Below are 27,662 nucleotides of genomic sequence, written 5' to 3' on the forward strand. Positions count from 1 at the left end.
CATAAATACATAATAGATTGACACATAATAGTTTCCCTCCTAATATGCAGCTGCTCTTCCTCTTCCTTTCCTAATTTATCGTCCTCCATCCTCCAGCCACCTTGACCCTAGTTTACCAGATTGGAGTGCAGCAATAGAGTGCAGCTGCTAAAATTGCTAGAAATGGGCCCACCAGGTGTCTTCTGAACAATGACCCATCAAGGACTATAGTTAGTGGAAGGGAAAGAAGAAAGGTATCCGGTTTCCTGTTGAGGGTAAAGTGTATCCTGAATGGTAGTAATTGTAATGATTCAAGTTTAATGTCTCAAGAACAGACACTCATATCCACAGTCTCCTCCCCTGTCTTATAATTGGGCCAGCAGTGAAATAACTGTAAAGCACTGTCTCCCTTTCTCATTTTGTCCCTGAGCTTCAACCGCAAGAGTAGCAACAGCAGCTGTAGAAGCGGCAGCCAGGGCCAGGCAGAGCTGTTGCTTGCAGCCGCACAGATTAACTCCCCCTCGCCTCGTGCGCGCGCACATGCGCGCCCGCGCGCTCACACTCACTGCACACATTTCCAATATCAACGCATCTTGATACAAATCAAGGACTAAAATCAAAGACGAGCGTTAGTTACGGACAACAGGTAATTCATCTCTGACAAATTCCGTTTCCTTTGCTGCTTACTGGTATGGAGAACAAAATAATAATTTATGATACCTAGCTTGAGTGGGAGACTGGAGGTGGCCCCTTTGGAGGGGCGGGGGTGAAGTGGGAGGAGTAAGAGATGGAGTAGGAGGGGTATGCCTTAAAATGACTTTCAGGCTCTGGAAACCCACGTCTTTCAGCTCCGCTGTTTTTCAGTTGCAAATTATCAGGGACTGGTTGACTGCCGGCAGCCTCTGTTGTTGACTGGAAGTAGATTTCCATCTTTCAGACACTATTTAGGATGGGCCGTGTGTTCTGGACGGGGGTGGAGGTAGGGAGGAGGAGATGCTGTGAGCAGAGTTCTTGAAGCTCCGCTCCTCTTGGGAAGCTGAGCTGGGAGGCAGCCTTACAGAGCACTGAGCTTGTGAATTAGAAAAGCTCCTAATAGCAGGCTAGTCCCAGTTCTCTCCGGAAAAGCAGTTGCTCTCGCTTCAGAGATGCGCCCAGCCTTCGCCTGCATCACACTGCAGTAAGTTAAACTCGACAGGGATGGTAATTTGAGTGACTTCTGGGTATGTAGTGCGGAGGAAGGGAAGCTGAGGGGAAAATGGTGAGGAAAGTTAGAAAATCAAAGCTTTGAGGAGTTGATTTTGAATTCTCCGTGAGATATTAAATTGGTTTGTCTCCCTGAATCCTGTCCTAGTTATGCTATCGTCGGGTTGCTCTCGGTCATTTGCAAATGGATACCTCATTTTAGTTAGGCATGCAGAAAGTACTGTGTCCATTGTGATTTTTATGGAACAAAACTGGTCAATGTGTTCTAGATTTAGTTTACGCGTGTGGTCTTCTGAAAGTTGCTGGTGAGATGGCAGCTTATTTTCTAATTGCCTTTTCAGAAGAAAATTCATAGAGAGGCTGGCTTAGACACTCAGATGCTCTAATTGTTACAGTTTCATTACAGGCTTTTTACTAAACTGCAAAACAAACAAGCATAGAAACAAATAACAAACAAAAAAGTATTTGGTTTATCTTATTAAATAAAAACAAAATGTGAAGATAACTGCTAAGCAACAGTCTAGTCCACACTGATGATATGATAAACATTCAAATACTCTTCAGTGGGTGGGACTTGGAGGGTTCCCACTGTTTCTTACTACTGCAATAATTTCCTCCACTTGCTAAACATTCTTTTCCTTGCAATTTCAAAGTAGTGGTTTTTGCATAAATGACTTTATACTTAGAAACCAAGCAGTATTGTGTTTACTGGCAGAAAATGAAGGTTTAAAAACTTTTTTAAAAAAATTTCAACCAGTTGCTCAAATTGCAGATAACCAGTTCCTTAAAAGGAGGTAGAAGCAGGTCAGCAAAGGCCAGTCCATTGTAAAACAAATGACCAAATAAATGAGAATGCAGGTAGAATACAGAAGGACTTTTCTAGAAGAGAAACCAGAAAAGAGATTAATTAAAAATCTTGGGATCTCTAACCAGGTCTGCTTTCACATTGGCCAGATTTTTATAATGGGAAAAAAAGGAAAATGAAAGCCACCTCTCAAGCAGAAAGGATATAAGTTGTAAAAAATGTTAGTATTAATTGCAAGATCAATGGCAAAATTACTATTATATTTTTGTCCAAGAAAGATTAATGAAAAAATAGAGGTTACCTAAAACAGAATCAAGGATTTTAAATTGGACACTTCTGTAACCTGTTAAAAATTATACAGATTAAGGTTGTACCAAAATTTATGAAATGGCTAATGTGAAATGTAACTTAATTCTGAAATCCTCCATTAAAAAAAAAGAAGAAACTAAGGACTAGTTTACCTATTATTTTACTCTGAAATTGTATTACTATTTTTTCTAATCCACCTATATTTGTATTTAAAATAATACATGGGCAGTATGTAATTTGAGTTAAATTAACCTAATTTGCTGTTGCTACCTGGGATCTCCAGATATAAAGGCTTACTTAATGTTTTTAACATTGTCAGAGTACTCAAGTTGTTATATGGAACATATTCCACACATGCATAAATTCTCCATGCATAAACTCTACATGGGACTTTGTGAATCACTGAGTAAAATATAAAATCTAAGGGGATATTTTAATATGATAGTACCTTCATGAGGTCATTAAATATTTTGTACAGCTATAAAGAAGAAAAGGAAATATCTACATGAAGACTTAAAGAATATGGTTGGAGTGAATTTGCATGCAGGGCCCTGATACTCTAAAATATTTAGAACATTATCTGAACCTTGAATATTTTAGCTAAATAGAGGGGAAATCATACTGAGAGCACTGATGAGGAGATGTCAAAATTTCTTTAATGATAGAAAGTTATTTAGGTGGAGTTGAGTTGTGGAATACCTGTGTTTCATACTTTGGTTGTCCTTCTGATAACAAACCTTATGTCTTGTCTTAGAATATGATTGTCACAAATATTTTTGAAATAAAACAATTATTTTAAGGTTTCAACCCTTGGTAGGCTATGATGAAACAGTGTCTGAACTAGGCGAGTATCCTATGACTCATGTTTTTCTTTGCATACTATTGAAAGAAGGAAGAGTTGTAGTCAGACAAGCCAGACAAAGAGATAGCTGCTTATTCCCCAATCTAATTCTTCCATATAACAATGACTGTGATATAATATATAGGCTTGAAATAACATTTTAAGAATATCTTTTCCTGGATGTCCCTCTTCTTGACTGGCTTCAAGAGTAGAATTGTACTTATGTATGCATGATACTATAGCAGTGTTCTTTAAAGAGTATTACCTCTGGCCTGTGAGCATCTGCCCAGAGAAAGCTACAGGCAAAATTGTGAACAAGACTCTTCCTGTTGCCCTTTTCCCCCTCTATGGTATTTTGTCTTTCTTATAGAGCATAAACACAAAATTTGACCTGAAATAAAACCTGCATGTACTTGTTCACCCTTAGGCATTGATTATGAAGTAGATTCGACTCCTTGAAACTCTGAGGGTATATGATATGCTTATCACACAATGAATGAGTAGTTGCCAGTTTGGGAGTGCCCCATTAGCAGGCACTGAGTCACACACTTTGAAAATGTCTTTTCATTTATAGTATAACAGCTGCAGTATAGAGATGGTATTCTATCCTATTTAGAAGAAACTCAATCCTAGAGGGAATAAGCAAATTTCCTAAAGCAATATATTTAGTAAATGATGGGTGAGGATTAGCCCCCAGGTGTGACTAATTCTTAATCATTTGACTACTTTGTATTATTAAAATAATATTCTACTGTGGATCATGTGGAGTGAGCTTGTTTTGTGATTGAAGTAGATGGGGAGTGCTTGAGAAAACATACCAATTAGGTGAGAACTCCCTGTTCTGATAATACCTAAGACTGGGTCTACCTGAGGAACCTAAATTGGCACCACATCCAAACTTGGCCAGCTTGCAATTCCAATTTCATGGTTCTGCTCTGGCTACACAAACAGGGGAAATGAATCTGAGAATATCTTTGCCAGGAAGAAGAATGATGAAGTTAATATGGGAGGAGAGAAAAGGGAAGATCCGAACATCAAGTAGGATAAAAGGAAAATAAAGGGTTTGCAGGGTGGGAGATTAGTAAAAGATCCTGTCCAGATTCTGTGTCCTGAGGGACTCCAAAAAACAAACTCTTTGGGATGTATGTGGGGTGGAGATTTTTAAAGTCCCAGATGAAGCACAGGCTCACAGCGTCTCTTTAAATAGTGGTAAGTTCTGATTATAAAAAATAGATTAAGCTTGTCTTCAGATATACTGCTTTACAATTTTTTTTTTTTTTAAGAGGAAAAATAATAATTCAAGTGAAGGCAGGGGGGAGAAAGACCAGATGATTTTGAGGAGGTGAAACGGTGCCGGGAAATATCACTGGTTCTTGTATAATTATTTTCTGAAAATTTGCCAGGAAGCTAAAGGCCATCTTTAACTGGTGAAGCTAAAAACAAAATGCTTCATTTAGGTACAATTTGAAGTGTCATGGAGGCTAACGTGATTACTGTCACTTGTCTTCTTATCACAGAAGACAAACACTTAACAGAATAAAATGAATACGTTGGCATAGAGCCAAACAATATTTTTGGATTGGTCTTTCTCAGCATGCTGAATTTAAACAGCTGAAATTCTTTTTAAAGTATTATCTGAGTCAACAATTTGAAATGAAGGATTTGCCTTTTAACAGGAATCTGAATTGTATTGCAAATTTGAAACACAATGTCCTTGACTCAGTTACTTTTGATTGGCGATATACCAGTCGCTACAGATCCAAGAATCACAAAAGCTGTTAACTCCAAAATCAGAGAATGAATGAATAGCTGGTGGCACTGAGCTATTATGAGATATGTGTATGGTGATGGTGCTTTGAAATTCCAGTCACATCTCAGGCCCTGATTCTTTCTCTTGTCATTTATAACACTGCAGGTTGGGTTTGAGTTACTTTATGGGGGGTCGATTGGTAAAATTAAAAAAAAAAAAGTAGCTCTCTTGCCCATTGGCTCTTTTATAGTTTAAAAATTATAATAGGAACTTTTATGTAGTGCTTACTGTTATTAATATTTTACTTAGGTAAAATCTTTAGAATACCTTATGGGATTATCAGTCCTATTATTTTTCTCATCCACATTTAGGCATAATGGGATTAAGTGACTCTCCCACAGTTACAAATTAGTGTTTGAATCTAGACAGTTTGGCTCCAGAATGTAGGCTTTACACCAAAAGGCTCAAAGTTGGTTCTTCACTATCACTGGCTTATTTTAAGCCTCTACAGTTCGTGTTATTTCGTACCTCCTTTGTCTCTGTTTGCACCTGCCTCTCTGTCTAAATTTTTTTACCTAAAATCCAACCTCATATGCCTTCACTCCACCCTCATCATGTGCTTTCAAGGATCCTATTTGAATTCTACCACTGTCCCTACTGTCTTTCTCTGTAGCTGCACTGAAACTTGTACTTGACTTTACTATTGAATATGTCCCAGAAGATTGAAATAATCTGTTTCCTTTGGTGAGGACAGAGGCCTTGCCTTATTTATCTTTGGACCTTTAGTGCTTAGCATAGGATCTAATATGAATGGGGCTCAGTAAATATTTGTTTTAATAAGCTGAATTCAAGGTTCAAATTCAATTCCCTGAAGGAATAGGTAGCCCTACTTCTATAGTATTTAGCCTTTACCTCCTCCTGAGAGAATGGTCTTTCAAGTGTAAATTACAAGGAAGGAGCCAAAGAGTATATTTTGTTGTTTTTTGTTGTTATTGTTGTTGTTTTTCCAAATTCTACTCAATTTATTCATTTTTTAAAAAGACATTACATTAAAAAATATGAGGTCCCCATTCACCCCCACCGCCCCTACCCCACCACTCCCCCCACAGCAACGCTGTCCCCCATCATCATGTCACATCCATTGCATCTGGTGAGTACATCTCCGGGCATCACTGCACCCCATGTCTGGTGTTCCACACCATAGCCCACACTTTCCCACGTTCCATCCAGTGGGCCATGGGAGGACACACAACATCCGGCAACTGTCCCTGGGGCACCACCCAGGATAACTCCAAGTCCCGAGAATGCCTCCACATCTCTTCTCTTCCTCCCATTCCCCGCACCCAGCAGCCACCATGGCCACTTTTTCCACATCAATGCCACATTTTCTCGATTATTAGCCACAATAGTTCATGAATAGAATATCATTAAGTCCACTCTGATCCTTACTGTATTCCTCCTTCCTGTGGACCTTGGCTTGGTTGTGTCCATTCCACATCTATGTCAAGAGGGGGTTTAGAATCCACATGGATATTGGATGCAATCCTCCTGCTTTCAGTTGTAGGTACTCTAGGCTCCATGGTGTGGTGGTTGACATTCTTCAACTCCATGTTAGCTGAGTGGAGTAAGTCCAATAAATCAGAGTGTAGGAGCTGACGTCTGTTGAGGCTCAGGGCCTGGCTATCATATTGTCAGTCCAGAGATTCAAATCCCCTAGATATATCTTAAGCCCCAGCACCAACTACAATTCCAGTAAAGTAGCATGAAAGTCTTGTGAAAAGAGATCCCATCTGAGTCCATATTTTAATAAGCAGAACTCATGATTAGAACAAAATTACTCAAAACAGGGTTACTGCCCTCTGCAGTATTCCATTTTTAGTGTATGGGGGACTATATTTTGGAATGCGATGTATGACATATTTATTTCCAGATCAGAGAATTAATATTTGTAATTTCCTGTCTTACTTGACTATTCATCATCAGGGGAACAACAACAACAAAAAAAGGCAAATTCTAGAAAAGTGGTTAACCAAAGATTTTTTGGTTCTTGTGAGATAATAGAGTTAAGTTGTGAAACGGTGTTCTTTAATTGTTTCTTGAACTCTTAATTCCTTTGGGGGAAAAAGTATGCAAAAGCTTCTGCTTTTGTCATAGCTGACAAAGAGTGAATCATGTCTGTGAGCCTACATTTAATACCTGATTACTACCAGAGGAAAATGAAGTAATGAATGATGGTGGGAAAATCAATCTCCAATACCCGCTTCTCCAAGGAAGCATTTTCAGTTAATGTGATAATTTGGGTTCTACTTATTAATGATTTAATAAATTTTTTCATTAAGTACTTAAATATTATATTTAATATTACAATAATGCAAAGTAATTATAACAATATGAGTTTCCAAATGCCATATTGTTTTAAAATGTTATCTTAGATCAAGCCATTCTATTTTATTCTTTTCCTAATTTTTTGTTTCCTAGATTGGTTAAAGCAGATACCATGAAATGGGTAGGCTTAAACAATGGGAATTTATTAGCCTACATTTTGAGGCCAAGAAAATGTCCCAATCAAGACATCATCATGGCGATGTTTTTTTCCCGAGGGCCAGCTGCTGGCGGTTCTTGGCTCCTCTATCCCATGGCAAGGCAGATGGTGGCTTCTGTTGGTCCCTTCCTTCTCTTAAGATTTCATTGCTTTTCAGCCTCTTACTTCCATGGCTTTCTCTCTTTGTCTGAATTTCATTCTATTCTATAGGACTCCAATATAGGATTAAGACCCATCCTGAATGAGGCAGGTCACACCTAAACTGAAGTAGCCTCATCAAAAGGTCCTACTTACAATGGGTTTACAACTATAGGAATGGATTAACTTCAAGAATATGTTTTTCTGGGGGTATATACAATTCTAGACCATCACAGTAATCCATGTGAATCAGGTATTAAATAAGCAATTACAACCAAGGTTAAGGACATATGGGATAAATATGGTAAATTCAATGGAATAATCTCAAGATGAGGTTGGCCCAGTGAAGCAATGGTCTGCCTTTATAATATACTTTTTTTCCCCCTTTAAAGAATCGTAGTTTATATCATGTTTTTATTTTTCATGATAAGATAGAGTTATAGATGAGGATATGGAAAAATGGACTCAATATGTAAATATGCTTATTTGAATTTCATCATTCCCATTTTAGGCACCATGTTATAGGGTTACAAATTTAATGTTCGCATTCAAATCCTCACTGAATGGCTGACCTTAAGCAAGTAACAAATTCTATGCTTTAGCTTTGTAAAATAGGGATAATGAAAATTGAATCACTTAAAAAAAATTTTTTTTGGCTGACAGTAGGCTTTTAATGAATATTAGGATTTTTCTCTATATTTGTCCATTTTTAAATTTTTTGGCTTTTTAAATTTTAAAAATGCTTTAGATTACCTAAAAGTTAAATCGAAAAGATAGTGGGATTCCCATATACTCTACCTCCTTCCCCTTCTAAACTTTTCCACATTAACAACATCTTTCATTAGTGTGGTACATTTGATACAATTGATAAACACATATTGAAGCATTGCTACTAAGCATGGTCAATAGTTTAAATTATAGTTTACACTTTGTACTGCACATTTTTATAGGTTTTGACAAAATGTAAAATGACCTGTATCTATCATTACAATGTTATTAAGAAGAATTCCAATGTCCCCCAAATGCCCTATGTTACTCCTATTCTTTCTTTTCCCTCCCATCAGAACCTCTACTGACCAGTGTCTTTATATCAATGTTACATGTTCTATTATCAAGTGCCAACTAGTGGTGCATTAGGAAAAAGCCTTGACCAAAAGGGGGAAATATTAAATGACTTTTTGTGGCTAAAGAATTCAAAGTGATTCAGGAGGTCATTCCAGAGATTATACTTATACATGCCTCAGGAAGATCTCACTGATTGCCACAGTAAACAGTGCCTCAAGCAGGGGTGCTCCTGAGGTCCCTAGAGACCTCTAGATGCTCTAGGTAAGGCAGACAAGCTCAGGAATTTAGCACTCTGTTAGTGGGCCTTCCTTTGGAATTCATGCTCCTCAGTGTAATAGAGTTAGACTCATTTCTAGTTTCCCTACACATGGCTCTTCTGCCCCTTTTATTTGAACTTATAATTAGCACTGTACTTGCTAAATATGTGTCCCAGAGACATAAATCTTTTGTCCATTCATGTAACAGTTGAGCCCTGAATCTCAGCAGTTGCAACACCTACTCTCCAGTTCATTGGCCATGTCCAAGACAAATAAAGGAGATGATGGTGGACAATGTCCATCCCAAAAAACAGAGTATCCACAACTGCAAGCAAGAGAGTTCCATCCTTTTGCCCCATGGGATCTAAGCCCCATCTCAATCAGAAACAGTGAGTATCACCACCCCCAAATTCTCAAGGTTGAGGAATGAACAAACGTAAGGGGTGTATTAGTCAGCCAAAGGGATGCTGATGCAAATACCAGAAATCGGTTAGTTTTTATAAATGTATTTATTTGGGGTAGAAGTGTACAGTTACCAGGCCATAAAGCATAAGTTACCTCCCTCACCAAAGTTTATTGCCACGTGTTGGGGCAAGAAGACTGCCTATGTCCTTAAGGGTTCAGGCTTCCTGGGTTCCGCTCTTCCTGGGGCTTGCCTTTTTCCAGGCTCAGCTCCTCTGTTATCTCCGCAAGGCTAGCTGTAGACTAATATGCAAACTGCTAGTTTCCCTTTCTGGGGCCTCTCTCTTTCCTCATAACCAAGTTCCTCTGTATGCTTACTTCCCAGGACTCCAGCTCAAGATTTCAACCTCCCTTCAATGTAGTGTGGTTTCTCTGTGACATTGCAGTGATGCAATGTCCTACTGATGTGACCCAATCAAAGCCTTAATCATTATTTAACAAGTAAAAGTAAAATCTCTGAATCCAATACACTCTAATATGCTCAGAGGGAAAGACCAGTTTATAAACATAATCCAATATTTCTTTTTGGAATTCATCAATAGTATCAAACTGCTACAGGGGGAATGCAACTATGGACTAAAGTAGACTTATTATTATGAATCTACTTTTAGAACAGAATGCACATAATAAACACTAAAAATACTAGCTATTATTTATTTTTTAAAGATTTATTTATTTATTATTTCTCTCCCCTTCCCCTCCCACCTCTGTGTCTGTTTGCTGCGTCGTCTTTGTCAGCTTCTGTTGTTGTCAGCGACACGGGAGTCTGTTTCTTTTTGTTGCGTCATCTTGTTTGTGTCAGCTCTCCGTGTGTGCGGTGCCATTCCTGCGCAGGCTGAAATTTCTTTTGCACTGGGCGGCTCTCCTTACGGGGTGCACTCCTTGTGCGTGGGGCTCCCCTACACGGGGTGCACCCCTGCATGGCAGGACACTCCTTGCGCGCATCAGCACTGCGCATGGGCCAGTTCCACACGGGTCAAGGAGGCCCGGGGTTTGAACCGCAGACCTCCCATGTGGTAGGCGAACGCCCTATCCACTGGGCCAAGTCTGCCACCACCAGCTATTTATTATTAGATCCTGTTTCCTAGGAATGTGGTTGCAGTAAGGAGTAGATTATCAATAGCAAAGAAAGTGTCCTAAATAAAATTTAAATCTTAAAAAAGTTATTTTAGTTTTGTATTAATAATAACACTTGAGACTCATGAAATCTGTTAAGTATACTATAAAAACATGCCTTATAGCATCTCCTTTACTTATTATTTTGCTTGAAAAGTTTTTATTAAATTTCAAAAAAAGAGATAAATATTAAAGGATAAATTAGATAGCACTTATGAACTACCCAGGAGAGTGACTGGCACGGGAAATTTTAATTTCCTTCCTCTTCCTAAAACTATGATGATAAATGCTAGTGGAGCCTTTTCATGTTTACTCCTCCACCATTTAAAACATATTCATAACTATCATTAATATGCCAAAATCTAAATACATATATATATATACACTATATACATAATTAATATACAAAATGGCATTCCATTTTACTCAATATGATTTCTCTGCTATTTACTGAGAAAATGTGATCTCTCATGTGAAGAAACCCATTACTGCCTAGATTGACTTCCTTTCAATTATATGAACTGGAAAGGTAGAAGAAATAAAAGCACTATGGTAAAGCACTGTAGGATCCTTGACCTGAAAATGGAACATCAAGCAGAAAAGATGAGTGTGTAGTTTATTTAGCAACTTGTTTTGCTGAGACAGAGATTGTAAGGAAGCATTACTTCTTGGGCTTTTGACCAGGGAATTACTTTGCTGATTCCTTAATGAAAAGAAATAAGAACTAGGGAGCTCTCTCTTGCCATGTCATTCCTAGGTTATGTTTTGAAGGTTGTAGGAAATACTCAGCAACTTCTGGAAAGTTTAAGGTTCATACAACTAGACCTAGATCTTAAAACTTTCACTTTAAGAAACAACACTATGACCCTGTTTTCTGTTTCACCCTTCAATCATTGATGGGCTGCTCCGTGCCATCGGCTGTGCCAAGCTTGGGACAAGGAAGAGAAACCATAATAGACAAGTTAGTACACAAGTAAAGGTTATACGCTTCAGTGAAAGAGAGACAGAAGCAAACACCTGAACAGGGAGACAAACACATGGTTTGTTATTGTCTTTTTAATAAATGTTCTGAAAAAACCAAAGAGCTGAGATAGAGAAAACAGAAGGTTCTATTTACAAGTGGGCCACATGGGAGCAAGCTGGATTCAAGACTCATGAAAAATCCCCTCCCCCATTGTATTTTCTACTATGTAGACCCTAGCAGAATATTTTCCTTCCTTGCTTCATTATAGAGCCAGTCTCTGGCATTGACACATACAAGAAGATTACAAACCTGAAGTATTCCTTAAGACCAAGACAGATGAACTCACGGTGACTCAGAATTTTAGAATTATTGAGCAAAACATTTTCATTCAGTCAAAAACATGACGCCCATATTGCTTTTCCCTTTACTTTATATTATAGGATTATTCAGTTTGTGGCAGCTTTTAAAGATTAGAAAAATGCCAGTACTTATTGTTGCTTAGTAACTTCTCTTGCCTGTCATTTTGGGATGCACATAAACAACTTGTAACTTCCCCACTCTTGTCCTAAATTACTAGAATTGAGAAAGTGCACACAAGCTGATGAGTCACTTTGTCATGGTGTTGTTCTTAATGAGAGTTCTGATTACTAGGATGGATGCTCTATCGTTACATAATGTTGTTTGTCACAACATGTGTCAGAAATTTCTATTTGGTGAACAGGGGTTCCTTCTCTCTCTTACCTTGAAGAAAGCATAACATAAAAGCCTTGCAGGGGATGAGTGTTGTTTCAGGTCCCTGGTTTTGAATTTTCTCTATCCAAACTCCACTAGACAACATTTTCTGAAAGTGAAGTGGTAAGATTTTAGAGTGTCAAGTGGAAATTTTGTTTGGAGCTATTAATGCTCCTGTCATCCTAACTGCATGCTTAACTGGTGCATTAGGTGCTTAAGTAACTATATTATGTTTATAGGAGGGATTTATAAAATAAAGCAAAGCAATGTCTTCAATGTGGCTATCATAATATTGCTGTTGTTTATAACTGACAATGTTCTTTAATTCTTGAAATTGATGATTTGTAAGAAAAAGAAAAGAATAAGAATTTATTAGATTTGATTTATATGACAATTGTATGTCAGTACTATTCTGCTAAGAAACATCAAAGTTACATTGAAGGGATTAGCACCTGTAATTTACCATCAGGGAGCCTCTTAGTTGAAGGTTAAAGTGCCATACCCTCTGGTTCTCTAATGTCTGTTTTGCTGATACTAAAGAGTTAAAACCCAAACCATGGTGAGAGATAAGGAAAAACTGTTTGAGGAATGCTAATAGGTGGACTGAAAGAGGACAAGAGAGAGAGAACTTCCCTTATTTAAACAAAGGTAAATAGTTTTCTTTTTTTTTTTTTTTACCCAGGATTTTTTATAGTCCTTCAGCTATAAGTGTGTGTTGGAATTTCCTAGAGTGGGATTTAGTACAAACTTCTCCCATCTTATTCATGCTCCTTCCTTATGCTTGTGTCTGTTAATAACTCTGAAAACTCCAGAGCACAGTTTAGGAAGTGCTGGTCTATTGTCATTCAATTATTCATTAAAACATTTTTGAATACCCTCCTTACATGAGACTTTCTAGTTTGTGCTGTGAGGTAAATTATGAGTAGAACCTGGCCGTGACACTAAAGAGCTCCTAATTTGGGGAATGGAGGAAGGCGGATAAAGGCAGAAATTATAATACCATGGGCTCTGTACAGCACCTGTTGCTGTAGGAGATGAAGGGAGCAGGAGACTAAGGAATTAATCATCGATAATTAGGATACACATTTGGTCTTGCAGGACAATAAAAGCCCTTAAAAAGATTATGTTTAGAGATCATTATTATTTTACCCTCACCTGAAAAAGTTTTCATTCATCCAAGCATTGCATGAAACATTAGAATGAAAAATCAGTACAATAAACTGGGAAAGATATATATAATTTTAGTGGTATATGTGGTATTTAAAGGGGGGAGGGTATATAATCCTCTGTAAAGAATGTAGAGTAAGAAAGAAGGTAATTTTAGGAAGAGATGTTAATGATCCTCATATTTTTAAGAGTATATCAGACTAGAAGAGTCTGCAAGTGATGAAAATGAATTTTCATAGTGGGAGGGAAAAAATGAGAAATTTATGGTATCCCAAAGGTCGGGAAACACTGCTGGATTTTGCTAAAAAAAAAAAAAATTCCTGAGGACTGAAAAATATCCTTTGGATTTGGACACAGTAAGATCACTGGTGATCTTAGCTAAAGTTGTGCTGCTGAAGTGCTGGGGGTGAAACCCAGGTGTGGACATGTTAAGGAGCGAATAGGAGCTAAGGATATGGATATGGAAACAGTGAGTCATTCAAAAAAGTGTCTGTCCATGGTTTGAAGAAAGATTGGGCTATTTCTGGAGAATAGCAGAGGTTTGAGGGAGCTTTTGGCTTTTTGGGATGAGAGTTTCAAGGGCAAGTTTAAAAATCTTTCAAAAGCTAGAGGATTAAACATATGAAAAAGAAGGGATGTTTGATGGATACTTTAGAATGTGGGATTGAATAGGATCCAAGATGCATGGAGTATGGATTAACTTTGACCGGGTGGGACATCCTCTATAAAGAAAGAGAGAATGAAGGGAGAAAAGAGCAATTTGAACAGGTGTGTAGGTTTTGTAGTGAGAAACTGAGGATATTTCAAGTGTTTTAAATATTCTTTATAGAGTCTGAACAAGGCAGAGAAAATTGAAATAGTCCATGGACAAGGTAGAGGAAGTAATTGACCAGAGACCTATACATGGATCTGGGAACTATTGGGTACTACTTGAATAGATGTTCCTGAATTTACAATGGCAATAATTATTTAAATGTATGATTCTCTCCAACTGCTTGGGATCCAGCACAAAAAATATAGATTTTATTCAAGATATATTGATTTTTTTTTTGCTTTGTCTCTTATAATACAATTATTTCTTCTCAGTTTCATTTATCATCTTCTTTATTACTCTTTTGGATTTAAAAATCTGGGTAACTATTTTCCTTTTATCACTGTCTCTTGCCCTCATTCTGGTTGGTTTCAGTATATATGTTGGCAAGACTGTTAATCCCCTTAAAAGAAATCTCTTGTCTACCTTACTGCATTGATATTATACTCCATTCCTTGTTTACCATTGACCAATATCTTGATATTATATGGAATATCTCACCTTTGAAATTATGAATTACAATAAAGTAATAATATATCTCTCTCCTTCTCAGAAACCTTCAGTACATTAACACACCTTGTATTCTTCCAAGGAGTCATTTCCCAATCTCTCTCCTCTTTCTATCCATGCCAGACCTAAAATAAAAATTAAATAACTCTTTAGCCCAAATCTTCATTTCCCTGTTCTCTTTTTTACCTTCTATTTTATCTCTGGCTAAATGCTCACCTTTTCTCAATTGAGGAATCTGGCTTTGCTTTTTCTTGGATTATTGAGTGCTATTGAAAATCACAAAATGGGTGTCATAATAAATTTGTGATCTCCCATATTAGTCTGACCCTGGTAATCCTTCTAAGTACCCAGACTTAGTTTGCCTTTCCATATTTCATAGCAGCTTTCTCGTATCTACTTCATATTTTCTTAAGAAAAGAGAGGCATGAGTATCCTTAACCTCTCCCTCTTGTTTTCATTTATTTTGTGTTTATTTTTTGGTATTGACATTGGAACATTGGAATTAAATTTGGATTTTATTTTAAAAATATTTTAACATCCACAACTGCTTCAACCGTCCTTACCTATTCTACCACACCTTCTCTGTATCCCTTACTTTTAGATAACACTTCATAACATGGGCTTTCTTTATCTCTTCAAGAATGTCTATTGATAACTTATTCCCTTCCAATCCCAATATTCCTTTGACACTAAACTGCTGTGTTATTTCCTCAACCTACTAGCACACTTGTTGTTTTTCTAGTTCTTTGTTTCCCCCAGTGCTTAGTATCTGGTACAAAATGGATACTTAAAAAGTGAGGAATAAATAATTGAATTGTGATAATGCCCCCTTCTTGATTGGGGATGATGGATTGTTTCATAAAAGCATCTGTTGGATCAACAGATCCCTACAGTCTACTCTATTACATAAGCTAAGCAATCATCGCCTTCCTTCTTTGTAATATACTATTTCTGACCTCCTCTTTGTCCATTTATTTGTACTGATTCTGAACTAGTGTCTGTCTTTTGGCATGTTTTTCTCTTGGAAATAACTAGTAGTGACTATATTTTCACATTCTGCAAATAATACCCAATCATATTTTTCTATTTTAGAGAATGAAGTTATTCTTAACTTGATCAAATATAGTAATTAGAACTTTACTTCTCTAATTTTAGCAGCTCAAGTTGGATTTAGGCATTTGTTTTTTATTTGTGACACAATTTATGAATTGATTGTTGGCATTGAGATTATGAAGCTGGGTATGAAGAAGTGGAAAGAGCAGAGTTATTTTCAGTATTCCACAAGAACGAGCATAGAAGTTTTGATGGCTCATAAAAAGTAAACAGGAAGCTTAGAGATCATCTATGTGGAGAGAATAGAAGACACTTTGTCTGCTAGTGCTTTTGTCATTTTCTCAGTCTCATTTAAATGAAGATATGTCAATGGCAAAGGAAAGAAAATATTTTTTTCAGCTACATCAAATATTTTCTACAAGAAATGTTAAAAATGCTTATTGAAAGTATTTACTTTAATGTTTTATCATTGTTCCAGGTTTGATTCAGGGATGAGTGGTCCCTTGTTTCTGGTTCTTGTTTTCCTGTAGATCTATCCTCCCTCCATTCTTTCCATGTAAATAAACATCACCAAATGTGAAAAATGAAGGCAGTTGAAGGATAAAACATGATTTATATTGAATCTATCCTTAGGTGGATTCATTCATAGTAGTTTACTAGTTTACTTTGTGAGTGTGCATTTTTCATTTATTTGTAGCTTCAGAAGTCATAGAAAGAGGTAGACCCTATATAGAATAACCTTTGGATTTTTTGTATTTCTTTTCTACATAATTTTACCTAAGCACTATAAATAAGGTTGGCTGTGACCTAAAAAAATGTATTCTCATTTTTCCTGGAACATAATGTAGTATATGCCTTCAATAATTTTGTTTGTGAAGTTTCAAAAGGCATAACTTTATAAGGTAATGAAAGTTATGTGAAATGGGAAGGTTTTCAGACTAGAAATAAACACTGAATTTTATGATTAGGTAACTTCTGATAAGCTGAAGTATTTTTAATGCTTTTATGTCTAATTTTCTCCCTTATTATTAGTTTCAGACATTATTTAAAGAGGTTAATATATTTCTGAATAATATTTATCCTAGGCCAAATGGGAAACAAATGAATAATTTTAAACTTGGAAAAATAAACTCTTTGTTGCATTGAAGATTGTATCGACATTGGTCTGGTCAAGTTTCCCTCTGTTTCAGATTCCAATAATTTCACATTTTTTGGTTTTTAGAGATTTGGAGTATAGGAATCTATTCTTTTCATTATCTACTTTAGATCACCAAGAGTTTAGACTATTAAGTGATTTATTCTTATTCTTATTCTTATTCTTATTCTTCCTGATATGGCCAGCAGAATGTTGGTGGCTTGTTTTTATTGAAGGAATGGTTATTTGCTATTAGCTGGATATACAGCTCTGTTTCCTAAATGTGAGCATGGGTTTGTGAGATGAGCGTCTCCTTCTATCTCCTTTGGGAGTAGGGGTGATTTTCTTAGTAGTGTTTGTGGTATGCCATGGCTTGGCCGATTATACTGAATGTTGGGCTGATGAAGCACTAAGAAATATGACAGAGAAGTATGCAACTGTGGTGTACAAGAATTTCACTAAGCAAAGAGTGCTAGCCCTTGAGTATTGACATCACCCTGCCCCTCCCGACCCCTCCCCACAACCACAGTTATAATACATCTGAATCCCACGGCAGCATTTTGCTAACTGGGAGGATTCCTCCCTCTGTATGAGATTCTGATAGGACTGAACTTCGAATGTACTTCTGAGAGGAATAAAACAAGGCCTCAGGAGCATCTACTCACTTGTGTTCTTAATCCTGTGTTTATTTTTTGCAAGGATTATATGCTAGTGTAACCATAAATCAAAGTGAAGACAAAATGTAGCTGAGTCATGATCCACATGCTTGCCTGTGTTACAATCTGACCAGCTTGGTGTCAATGATAAAAAGCTCTTTACTGGACTGGGTCATAGATTAATTGCTGCTTCCTGCATAACATCATTAACATCCCTAGCTACTGCAATTCCAGGGTGTTCCTCTTTATGTTATATAGATATAACATAGATATCTCTCTATATATAGATATCTATATTATATCTATATATATGTTATATAGATATATAGTGTGCAAGATATATAGTCCTGCTAAATGTTTACAAAAGCCCTAAGCTTAGAAAAATTCTCTTAGGCTAGCAATCATACCAACCCTGTTCTTATATTTATACCCCCAAATTCCAATGTTTAAGTAAAAGAGGGCTCAAACAATTTACATGAAGCTGTCTCTGAAACTTAAGTTCAGAGCAGTGTTCTGCCTTCACGGCTTTCAAATGTGTGGTTCCTCATTCACACAAAAATGAGAATGAAGGTGGCCAAACAATGGAAATCGTGAGGAGTCAACAAATGTTCTCTTAGATTGCCAGTCTTTGATTTATATTCCATTACAGTTTCACGTTGCTTTATATCTACCAATGTCTTTTTATTTCCTTATTTCCCTTCTACTACCAAATAGGAAAAGTTATCATTTATTTTTAGATTGTAATTCTTAAAGAGTAAATTGTAAATATCTTGGTGGTATGCGTTCTAAGCAATGTTCTGTTTTCGCAGCTTCTAAGATATAAAATATCCAGTAGGGAAAAGGATCCTTTATTTGCAGGGCAGAGGGGTACTGGAGTACAAAGTAGTTTAATAGTACAGGAAATGTCAGCACTGGCAGATAGGGGTGAATGAACCCAAGTATTAGGAATAATGAGCACCGTATCATTCACACCGTTAGGGCCTCTACCTCTTCACCACCAAATAATACCTTAGTCAATGGTAATCAGCTATTGATATGTACCTCTACTTAAATTGACATTAATATCTATTAAATATTGCCTAATTATCAAATGCATTTTCCTTTTATCAATTCTTGCCATCATTAGCCTCTTTTCAGCATTTGCCGTTTTGGATAACTTCACTCCTTATTACAGCTTTATCCTCCTTTGTCATTCATAAGACTGACCTACCCTAATATTATTTCTATTTATTGAAGCAGTCAAAAAATATTTATAGATTTTTCTAGGCACTGGGAATGCAATGCTAATCAAACTCAGGAACAGTTTCTGCTCCCAGGTAGTTCACAGCCTAGTAATGGTAATTGATATTAATTATCAATTATTTAATTTAAGAAATATATTTGAATAGCTTCTTGATACCAGGTTCTGGTCTAGGCTTTGGAAAACCATTGGTAAAATAATACATTCAGGAACTTAAATTCTTATGGATAAAATAGTAAGTAACAATCAAGTACATGATATACTTTTAGAAGTAAGTTCCATGAAGAATATGTTGCCGGATTTTCTCGAGGTTCTTGGCTAAGCTACAAAAACTGAATTTTTAAGTGCAAGCTGGTTTATTTAGGCCAGTAATTTATTATAGAATGGAGAGAAGAGAAATGGGAGAAAATAACAGATTATGGGTGCCAGGTAGAGAGAAAAGGGACTGAAAAGAGGTAAAGAGGGCTGCTTTACAGAATACAAGTCCCCATTACAGATGACAAATCCCCAGGTTTACTTGTGTGCTGATCCAGGCAGGGGGAGAAAAGGCAAGAACAGGGCCTTCATGTATGTCATCAAGCACATGATATACTTTTAGATATAAGTGCCATGAGGAATAGTAAGGCTGGCAAGAAGAAATAAAGTGATGGGGAGGAGGCACTGTTTAAAAATGTGATACTGTAGATTAAATATTTTTAATATGCTCCAGACTTCTATGGGAATAATTTGAAATGCATCTAAGATATCCAAGAGTTGATGCTAAATAGGCGGTTGGATATATGAGGTTGTGTTATGGGTTGAATTGTGCCCTCCAAAAGGTATCTTCATATCCCTAGTCCTAAGAGTGTGACCCTATTTGGAAACAACATTTTGAAGATGCAATTAACTAAAATGAGGCCAAACTGGATGAAGGTGGGCCCTAAAACCAACATAACTTGTGTTCTTATAAGAAGGGAAGAATCGGACATGACACAGGGGAGCATGCCGAGGACAATTGAGGCAGAGACTGAAGCCCAAGGTTTATCAACAAATGACTAGAAGCTAGGAAAAGGCAAGAAAGGATTCTCCCTTAACTGATTTTGGACATCTAGCCTCCAGAACTGTAAGATAATAAATCTTTGCTCTTTTAACCCATCTAGATTGCAGTACATTGTTACAGTAACACTAGGAAACTAGACATGCTAAACTAAGGGGAATGGCTGGAGACAAAAATGTGGAAGTTGTCAGGAGATACCAGATATCTACAGACCTGAAACCAGGAGAGATATGGTCTAGGAATTGAATGTAGGTAGAGAGGAGGGTGCAGTGCTGGGCCTTGCAATTCATCAACCTTCCTCGGTAGAGAAGAGGTGGAAGATCTTGCAAAGTCAACTGAGAAGGAGCAGCTGGAGAAAACTAGGAGAATGCATTTCTCTAGAAGTCAAGTAATGAAGTGTTTCAAGAAGAAATTTCCTTTGAAATGTATTGATTGCAAATGAGAGGACTAGCAAGATGATTGTAGATTGACCACAGGATTGAGAAAGATAGGTCTTTGCTGACCTTGAAAATGGCAACTTCAGTGAAGTGGTGGATTAAAAGCCTGACTGAAGCAGATTAAAGCGTGAATTGTTGGTGTTGAAGTGGAGAGAAAAGAAATCAAATAACCATGCCAATAAATTTGAAATTGTACTTGAGATGAATGTTCCAAATATAACAGTATTATTTGACCTAATCAGGGGTTTTTGGAAGGCTTTTGAAGAATTTATTCTAAACTGACTGTGAAGGATATTTAGATAGTAAAAGGAACACAAGCATATAAAAAGATTTTATTGTAAGGTCCACCTGAGGATTGTAAGAAGTCTGTACCAGCCAGAAAAGGTAGGACATGAGAAGAAATGAGGGTCAGGTGGTACAGGGCCTCAAAAGTGTGCTGTTTAGTCTTATGCACAGCAGTAGAAATAACTGTGAATTTAAGGAAGATGGTGGTATATGGACAACATAATTATATCTTGATGAGATTACTCTAGTTGCAGTCTATCAGATACATTGGTGGTCAGCACATGGAAGTTGTATAGCCAGTTAGGAGGCCATTTTTGAAATAAAGGTGAATGATTATTTTAGTCCGGACTATAATGGTAACAGTGTAAATGGAGATAAATTGATAAATTTGAGTGGTATTTATGAAGTGAAATTTGCAGGACTTGTGATAGTCTGGAGATGAGACTATAAGTTGATGATGGAAAGACATAAAGAATGACCTGGCCTTCTGGTATTTGCAGCAAGGGATGCCCAGTACCAAGTGAAGGAGAATTATAGTAGGATCACATTGGTTTGCTGTTATATTTGTGGGCCTTAATGAATTCAGTTTAGACATGATGAATTTGAGGGACTCTTGAGAAGTACTCATCTGCTTACAGGAATTTTCTGTCAATATATAATATTCTGTCCAGAATATTATAAAAAATGAACTTATATTCATCTCTCAAATGGTTTTCTTACTGTTGTTCAGAAATCAGCCATCGTAATTATTTTATTTTTTTTATTTATTTTGCTCCCCTTGCCCCCGTTGTCCACTCTGTGTGTCCATTCGCTGTGTGTTCTTCTAAGTCTGCTTGTATTCTTGTCAGTGGCACCAGGAATCTGTGTCTCTTCCTAGTATCACCCACAGCTTCCATATTAGTGGACTCTGATTCCTTCTCTCTTGAATTTCTGTTCTCTCTCACATTTTCCTGTTTCTGTTCTTTCTCTTTTCCTTTCTGTTCCCACCTGGCCATTTCAAATTTGTAATTTCCACTCTGCTACACTCTTAAAATAACCTGCCACATAACTCTCCACTTTCAACCCATTCCTTGCCTGATCATTTTTCCTATCTTCACTATCAATTTTCCTAAATAAAATTCTGATTTTTCTCATGGTCTTGCTCAAAATAGTTCTCCTTTTCCTGTAGTGTTTCCTTGTCTTGGTATTCAGGCTAAAATCTGTAGATTCCCATTAGACTGCCACAGTGATATAGCACATTTATTAAAAAACTGCATGGTTTAAATCCTGACTTTAGCAATTGCTAGTTGTGTGATCTTGATTGAATTACTTAATTTCACTATATCTCAATTTTCTACATTTCAAATGGAATAATAATAGTACCTACTTTACATGATTGTTTTGAGGTCTAAATTCACAGAAATCTCTTCGTACAGTCCCCAGCAGAGTTAGCACTCAATTAATTCAACTATTATTATTCTATTAGCCTCTCACTACGCCCCCTCCACGTACAAAAGCACGTTTAACCGTTTATTGAAGATTCCTTCATTTTCTGCGTTCTGTTTTATAGTCTGTGTTTCTGTTTAGAATGCTTTCTCCTTTCTCTTTCTGCAAATCTTCCTCACAACATGATTTCTTCCTGTCCAAATTCTCTATTTCCTTCCAGAACCAGATTCATCTTTCCTCTCTCCAGTAAATATTCCTACCTCAACTAACCCTTTCTTCTCTCCAACTTCAGGTTGTAGTGAACACTGCTCAAGTAAGCAGTTCTGTTATCACACATCTTTATGTGTTTTGTCTATGTTCCTTACTACTTTCTTGTATATAGTTTTATGTATAAGACATGGAGATATAAACACATATATATGTTTCTTAGATATCTACTGCGTTGTAGTCCTTGAGCATTTGCGTGCCATCCATAGTTCTTGCATTATTTGAGAACAAACAACTGCAATGAAAGTGGCAACTCCTTTAGTCACTTGTAGGTATTCTTTATCTTCCCTTGGCACACAAATTGGTTTTGGCTCTGCTTCCCCTCATGGTCCATCAAGTTACCTGGACCACATCTTCTTCCTTAAAGACAGAAGCTTTTAAGTTAGCTATCTTCTAAACCAATCAGGGTAATGTGTTTTCCTGTGCTCTCAAAAACTCTAAGTGCATTTTTACTAAGCCCTTCTGGCAACTATGGCCCTGCTTTTGTGTTCCAAGTAGTTCATTCCCCACCCACCCCCATCCCCACCCCCAGTTGTCTTAATCTGAAGGAAGTAGTCTTAGGAGAGGTGGCAAAGCACCAGCTTTGTTCTGCTCAGAGACTTCCAATAATTGGCTTTTCATAAAAAAAAAAATTGGCACAAAAGAGAATAGTTTCCTTTGTGTTTCCTGCCTTATTTCTTTTGGTCTAAGTTCTGCTGAATGCCTTGGGAGCATGAGCTGCCTTTTTATAGGATGTTCCAAAAGCATGAATCAGGATCGATTCTTATTTTATTCATGGCTATCTTTGGTAATTTATAGGACCTGAGATGAGGGTTTATTTTTTTTCTTTGAAGATTTCAGGGATGTTTTTGTCAGAATTTGGAAAAGCTCTGGGAGAAGAATGATAAATTGAATGCTGCCTCAGAGAAAGTCAGGTTGTCAGGGAACATATTTATCTCTATGTTTGGGAAACAAAGCCGAATAAGTGCAGCTCTTATAAAAAGCTATGTGAAAACTTCCTAAGGTAAGGAAAAAGGTCAATCGGGCATGGCTAGATATGTGTTCTATTTATAATGTATGGACTACCTTGAGATAAAGATTAATATGAAATCCATGATCATTCAGAGACAAACATTTATTTTCCTGTTAGTGATGTTGTACTGATGAAAACTTGATAAAATGTTCTGTTTCATGAATGTATGTCATGCTATAAGATAATTAAATTATTTTTTAAAATTCTCCCAGGTTTGCTTAGATCAGGGATCTGTCTACTTTTGCAAGTAAAGTTTATTGTAACAGCTTCACTCATTTGTTTATGTGTTGCCTGTATCTGCTTTTGCACTGTAAGCAGCAGAATTGAGTAGTTGGGACAAAGACACTTCAGTCTGCAAAGACTAATTATCTACTACCTGGTCCTTTAAGAAAAATTTCTTGATGTCTTACTTAAAGGGAAAAATTGAGACTGATAACAGAATCATGAAGAAAGTGTTTATTTATTAATTGTTAGTCTTATTCCACTGTTTCATTCCTTTGCTGGGTATCATTGGATTTATAATAGAGCTAAAAGTAAAAAGACAATGCATTTATAAAACTAGAAATGAGACCAAATAACCATTAGTAGGGAAATACTTGAGTAAAGTATGATACTTATATTCTGAGGCATGCTTTATGGCTATCCTAAAGAATGAGTTACAATTGTATGTATTCTATTATACCTTGTTAACAAAAATGATATGTTATAGAATATGAACTATATGGTCACATTTTAAAAACATGAAGAATAACTAATAGCAAAGTGTTATTTCCCATATATGATGTGGTTGTATAAGCAAAGAAAAGTTATGCACAAAGTTTTAACAGTGGTTGAATTAGGGTATGTTATTGATACGAGGTTCTTGGAGATATCTTTACTTTTGATACTTAAGCATCTTTGCTGTTGATACTTAAGCATTTTGTTAAAAAAGAGCCATGTATGAATTGTATAATTATATATATCTCACTATCAATTATTATATAATATTACTTCTTTACTCCCATGTTCGAACTATTTCAGGGGGCTTATTACAGCATTAGGAGGCAATCCATATCTTTTACTCTGTTAGCACTCATAATTCAGCCAGGGTTGCTGTTCCACCTTGACCTTGAGTTACACTATCATTCCTTAAGTATATTTAGCAAAAAAGTCTGTCTTCTAGTGTATTTTGAGAAAGCAAAATCCTTTCTTACCTTGGAGCCTTCCCACTCACTGCTATCCCCTCTGACTGGAACCACTTTTCTCATATTCTGTCTGGCTAATTTAATTTAAATGCCATTTCCTCAAAATTACCATTTTGATCCTTCAATAAATAGTATATCCCCCAGTTATGCACTCCCATATGTATTCTGATAACTGTAGCTTTATTATAAACACCAAATAGATATTGTATGAAGCTCAGAATTGCTAAAGTAATATGAAGATTTTGAATATGTTGTACATGATGAACTATATAAAATAATCATTAAACACAATTTCTTAAAATTAGAATCCTACCATGAGAGAAAACTGACCAGATACAATTGCCTTTTATTAGTTACTTTGAACAGCTTCAGGATTATTTCATTTAAAAAGACTTTCAATTTGTCATGCAAAAATCTTATAAGGCAGAATTGTTTCAACATAGGATTAATTTATGATAGAGAAGAATGAATGGTCCACTTGATTTTTCTTCCCAGCAATAGGGGCTGATACTGTGCAGCTTATTGTCTGATAAAAAATTGGCCTTTACAATTTTTGTTAAGTAACGTAATATTTAAGAACTTTAGATTCTTTAGATTGTATAACCTTACATCACTTCAGATATTTTTGAAAATTAACTATTAAAGACACATATTTAGATAGAGTACAAGTATTAATATAAGAGATTGTGACAATATAAAGTCTGAAATATTCAAATAACTTGAAAGAAGAGCTTAATATTTTGTATTTAGAGAGCAAACTCCCATCTGAAGTGGAAACATTTGATCTTTTTAAAGTGATATATTTGACCACATCTATTTACTGAATGCAAAGTGTGAAAGTTTACCATATTATATTGCTTCATTAGATAGTCTTGACCAGCTAATATAGGATATCAGTTATCTATACATGATATCCTTTACCTCAGAACATGAATATCTTGAATTATATTAATATAGATTATTTTTGTCATTATTTGGAGAGAGCTTGACCTTGAAATATAAGCCATTATAATCTTGATATGTATTTTTCTTTATTTAAACAAATAATATTGAGAATCTCTCTTTTTTTTTTTAAAGATTTATTTATTTATTTAATTTCCCCCCCTCCCCTGGTCGTCTGTTCTTGGTGTCTATTTGCTGCGTCTTGTTTCTTTGTCCGCTTCTGCTGTCGTCAGCAGCACGGGAAGTGTGGGCACGGGAAGTGTGGGCGGCGCCATTCCTGGGCAGGCTGCTCTTTCTTTTCACGCCGGGCGGCTTTCCTCATGGGCGCACTCCTTGCGCGTGGGGCTCCCCCACGCGGGGGACACCCTTGCATGGCACGGCACTCCTTGCACGCATGAGCGCTGCGCATGGCCAGCTCCACATGGGTCAAGGAGGCCCAGGGGTTTGAACCGCGGACCTCCCATATGGTAGACGGACGCCCTAACCACTGGGCCAAAGTCCGTTTCCCAATATTGAGAATCTTTACAACATTTTGCTCTGTCTGATAGCATTTGTCATTACTAAATTAAAGCATATTTAACTTTACTAAATTAAAGCATAGAGTTTTAAGCATTAAAATACAGCAATCTATATAACTGTATCATTATTTTGTTTGTGGTGTTTAAATAGATCTTGATGGATTTTGATGTGAAATGAGAGTCCTGAGGATCTTATGACCTACAGCCCATAAGCTAAAATTTATGCAAGACTCATAATGAATTTAAAAGAAGGATGGCAAAATTAGTTTGTAAGAAGTTTTAATAGATCATGTGATATAAATTATAAATATCTAACCCTTTCAATTTTTATATTCAATAAAAATTTCATTTATAAGGACTCTTCAAGTTATGTAATATGCAGTAAAATGTGTAGTTACATAATATTGTAATTCTTTTAAAGTTTTAATTCAGGAACGTTACAATAGTTGCAAAAAAGAAAGCTAAAGACATTCATAAAACTTTTACACTATATTACCATTTCAGAATGTAGATGATGTTAATCAACTTCTGTATTATTATTGGCATAATATTTTTTCCTGTCAAGTTGATTTATACAAGGTAATGTGTAGGGGTCTCACACATAAAGAATTTTTGTTGGCACTCTACTCGTGTGGTGTGTGTACATATTTTACTAATAAAATCTTGGCTTTTTAAAAAATTGGGAACCTCAGGTCACCATAGGTTATATGAAGGGAAAAATGTCCTTCTCTACTTCTGTAAGAATTGTTACAATTCGTTTAAAAAATATTACCAATATAAATTAAGTATTAGACATACAAAGTCATAAAACAACAATCTCAGCCAGCCAAAGAGAATGGTTTGGTAAAGTTCTCCTATTTTTCCCCATAACAAATCAGCGTATTTTCAAAGCTTCAAGTTTCTGTTGTATGTAGAACTCTGTATTTTAAAGAGTTATCTAGTTTTCTTTTGGGAAATGTTTAAAATTTAAAGTTAACTTAGTAAACAATCACTTATTAAATATTTATCACAGAGTGTCCACCTACCATATGGAGGGTCCAGGGTTCGATGCCCAGGGCCTCCTGACCTGTGTGGTGAGTTGGCCCGCATGCAGTGCTGCCGTGCACAAGGAGTACCATGCCATGCAGGGGTGTCCCCCGCATAGGGGTGTCCCATGTGCAAGGAGTGCACCCTATGAGGAGAGTCACCCCACGCAAAAAAAAAGCACAGCCTGCCCAGGAGTGGCCCCGCACACATGGAGAGCTGACGCAGCAAGATGATGCAACAAAAAAGAGACACAGATTCCTGGTGCCACTGACAAGAATACAAGCAGACTTAGAAGAACACACAGCGAATGGACACAGAGAGCAGACAATGGGGGGAAAGGGAGCAAAATAAATAAAATAAATCTTTTAAAAAATAAATAAAAATAAATAGATATCACAAGCTTGATTTTCTGTCAAACATTTCAAAACAAAAGAAGTGTAAGTATGTTTTAAACCACTGACATATGCAAGTAAGTACAAACTGTGCACAGGAATGGTAGAAATGCAACACCAGAATGATTGGCCAAAATGGAAATTATTGAAAGGATATTTGAGAAGGAATTAGGTAAAAATTTGGCCAAATTTCAGCCATAATATTATAGGAGGTAAATCACATGTGCGAATTGTCAGACTGGTAAGAGTGACAACAGGTAGTAAATAATTATGAAGCTTCCCTGGCATCCCAGCATTGTTACAGGGGAAAAAAGTCTCTTTAACTGTGGTCATGTAAGTCCTTTAATTCTTTTCACATGCAAATCTAAAAATACTAACATATTTATAGTTATCTTCCCAGTCC

General features: G+C 36.5%; 1 protein-coding gene across 11 annotated transcripts in view; it reads left to right on the forward strand.

Annotated features, from left to right (window-relative positions):
- The first annotated feature begins 395 nt into the window (after positions 1-395).
- The window catches only part of DGKB (diacylglycerol kinase beta), a 723,907-nt gene continuing 696,640 nt past the window's right edge, over positions 396-27,662 (forward strand). For 2 of the 11 annotated variants that reach the window (XM_058296926.1, XM_058296928.1), the window contains exon 1: positions 396-625. The gene's annotated coding sequence lies outside the window, so the exon portion shown is untranslated. Of the gene's footprint in view, positions 626-724; positions 1,157-27,662 lie in introns of those variants that run through there. The other 9 variants (XM_023589582.3, XM_058296927.2, XM_071215134.1 and 6 more) reach the window with 7 other exon arrangements.

Source organism: Dasypus novemcinctus, chromosome 5 (assembly GCF_030445035.2).
Source record: "Dasypus novemcinctus isolate mDasNov1 chromosome 5, mDasNov1.1.hap2, whole genome shotgun sequence".
Taxonomy (NCBI): domain Eukaryota; kingdom Metazoa; phylum Chordata; class Mammalia; order Cingulata; family Dasypodidae; genus Dasypus; species Dasypus novemcinctus.